The sequence below is a fragment of the Urocitellus parryii genome, chromosome 7, assembly GCF_045843805.1.
Source record: "Urocitellus parryii isolate mUroPar1 chromosome 7, mUroPar1.hap1, whole genome shotgun sequence".
Classification (NCBI taxonomy): domain Eukaryota; kingdom Metazoa; phylum Chordata; class Mammalia; order Rodentia; family Sciuridae; genus Urocitellus; species Urocitellus parryii.
The window spans coordinates 81,571,474-81,574,415 of record NC_135537.1 but is presented as its reverse complement, the minus strand read 5'-3'; the positions used below and the strand labels follow the sequence as shown (position 1 = coordinate 81,574,415).

The 2,942-nt window shown below is 48.4% G+C and overlaps 1 pseudogene; it reads right to left on the bottom strand.

The window, feature by feature from the left end:
• Positions 1-375: 375 nt before the first annotated feature.
• LOC113187426 (T-complex protein 11-like protein 1 pseudogene) lies at positions 376-1,907 on the bottom strand (annotated as a pseudogene).
• Positions 1,908-2,942: the final 1,035 nt, after the last annotated feature.

The window sequence follows — 2,942 nt, the reverse complement described above, 5'->3', positions numbered from 1 at the left end:
TGAAGGAAAAAAAAAAAAACTACCCAGATCAAAGAAGAGAGATGTCCCAGTCTCCTTGGGAGGACGTGGCTGCTACAATCACGATGGAACAGGAGTGGAAACGGATTGCCAACCCCTTCAATGCTGGCTGTTACCTACAAAACTCAAGATAAAAAAAAGGTCTTTGATTTGTAAACTTGCACTCATAAATACAATCTCTCAAAATAGAATTCAGTGCATTCTTCAACAAGTCTTGTCAACAGTGATACACAACATCCTTTCCTTTGGAGTCAGTGCTGTTAAATGTACTACATAGCCATTTTCCAAAGCAACGGTATAGTTGAGAACAGGTGTTCGGAGGCAAGTGCTAATACTCCTGCTATAGGGCGTGCACTGTTAGGATCTGTGGAGGATCTTACTGAGGATCACATCATAGTAGGGGCAAAACACCATCTTATTATAGTTGACCAGACGAATGAATTTAACAGCAATTTCCTCCAGCTCTTTCTGGACTGGACCCAGTCCCCCGGGAACTGAGGGCAATGGCTTCTGATGACCCGAGGCAAGGTAGGTTTCCAAGAAGGTCAGGATTCGGGATTCCATGATTCTGCGAATAGGGTCATCAGGACTGGCCACAGCCAGGATCTGGCCTTTGAGATGCGGTCTGTTTGTCAGTGGAAAAGGGGGAGGACCCACACAGCGAGAGGCAGCTGCTCACCTCCAGGCACACTTTCTCCCCAATCGTAGTCAGGGCATCCTCCAAATGGAAGGAAGGCAGATGCATATCAGTTAGCAGAATCTTCACAATCATCTTGAGTTTCTCAGCAGCGTTGGCCTGGCTAGAAATTCCAGGGGCTGCCATGTTGAATGTGACTAGCAGCACAGCTCCCAGGATGGTCAGCTGCTCTAGCTGGAGCTGGAGCTCCTGGAAGCGTGGATGGTCCATCAAAACCGTTTCAGGGAAAGGTCTATGGAGGTGGTCCCATTTCAGAAGCTTCAAGTATGCATAATTCTGGACGGCGACAGGGCTCAGCTTGGGAGCGTCCCCAGAGCCAGCAGCCCCTCCCCCAGCTGGCAGGGCATGTTTGTACTTCTGAGCCATAAGTTCATCTGAGGCTTCTTCTAACCGCTGGGTGACAAAGTCCAGGGAATTCGGCTGTTTCTCCAAAAGCTCTTGAAATTTCTTCCTCTCATACTCAACCAACTGCTGCATGAGATGTGGCCGAATGCTTGTGACAACAAAATTCGCCATGTCTACTTTCATTAGATCTAACACAGAAAAAAATTGTCCTGAAAAGGGGCACTATTTCTTTAATGTCCTTTAGTTTCTCAACTTCTTCATCTCGAACAGGTGCACACAGTGTTCCCATCATGCCAGTAATAAATTCTGCCAGCTTAGAAATGTCTAGGGCCCCATTCTCTGCTTCCTGTTTTATCAGATCCAAATCCAAGACTTCTGTTATTTGGTTTCTCAATCTAGTGTGACCAGGCAGCAAGAAAGACAAGAGTGTCTCTTTGATCTCTCCTACTAGTTTGATGGCATGGTCATATGTCGGGGGTCTTCACTCAACTGGCAACTCAAGCAATCCCAAAAAGCTTTATGTACAATCTCCTTTACTTTCTTCTCCAAGCTACCTTCCGGTAATTCAACTGGTCTAATCTGAAAGTCTCTGTTTACTGCAATTTCATGGGCTAGAGCCATGTTGGTGACTCCTTTCGCTGTCTCTAGGAGTTCTTCTACCGTCACAAATTGAGAAGGACTAGAGTGAGGTCTTTGTACTCTTTGGGGGTTAGAAGCATCCGACTTAATTTTTTTCTGTAAAGTTTTCATCAGAACATTCCACAGCACCTCCCAGGCTTTTCTCAGATTCATTTGATTTTGATTTTCCTGATTCATTTATACGAGACTTGTCAAGGTTTTCAGACATTCTCAATTAAGTTTATTCACTTTCCTGGGGTCCGATCCTGGCTCTTTACTAGCGGTGTGGCTCGGGTTTCCTCCCTGGAAAGCGGAGCTACATACCTCCTAGGATTGGGGGGACGATTAGACGGGGACTGTGCCCAGCGGATGGGCACACGAGCTTTTCACAAACGCTAACCACAATTAAAGGGCTACAGGGTGCTGCCTGGAGCCACTCCGGCGCTCTGAGTGCGCTCATTCATTCAATGATCCTCAGCCTCGACTGTGCCTAAAAAGGAAACCCGGGGTGGAAGGATCCACGCAGCGGCGAAGAACAGCTTCTGTCGGAGCTGCACGCGGGCCTCGGCCGGACTCCAGAGCCCCCCGCCCCGGCAGAAACGGTAAAAGAGGGGCTCTCCACGGGCGCCGGGGGTCGCTCCCTCCAGTGCTCAGCGCCACTCTCTCCCTGCGTCCGGATTCCATTGTAAACAGCTGTTTGGGTCGGCGAGGGAGGGGCGGGCCTGGAGCCGGCGACCAGAGCGGTGCGGGACGCGCCGGCGGGCGGCCTCGAGGGTGGGCCTCAACCGGCCCGCGGCCCCTGCCTCCTCCTCCCCTCAACCCATCACCGGGCCCGACCCAACGAGAGATGGCGAAGAAATGCTGTGCTTTCGACCTCGCGCCTCCTGTGAGGGCCCCGCCAGCCTCCGCGCCCGCGCCCCTCACCTGCCGCGGAGTCGGCGTCTGTAATAATGCTTTCAGGGAACCATGGGATGTAACTATAAGCATAGAATTTTGTATCCTGCTAAACCAAGTTTAAATTCAAAAGTAGAGAGAAGGTGAATATATTTTCATATAAGACTGAAAATTTATAACTCTAAGCAGGTTACTGAAAAATTGAGATTGAGGAAACATACTGAATTTAGAATATAATAGGGTGTTAGAAATGTTAGTCTTCATTTAATTTCTGTAGTTAAGATAGTTTTACTAATTTAAATATATGTATGTAAAAGATGGAGATAGAAAATTAAAGTAACTGTTTGGCACTCTTGTGAATGGCTCCAGA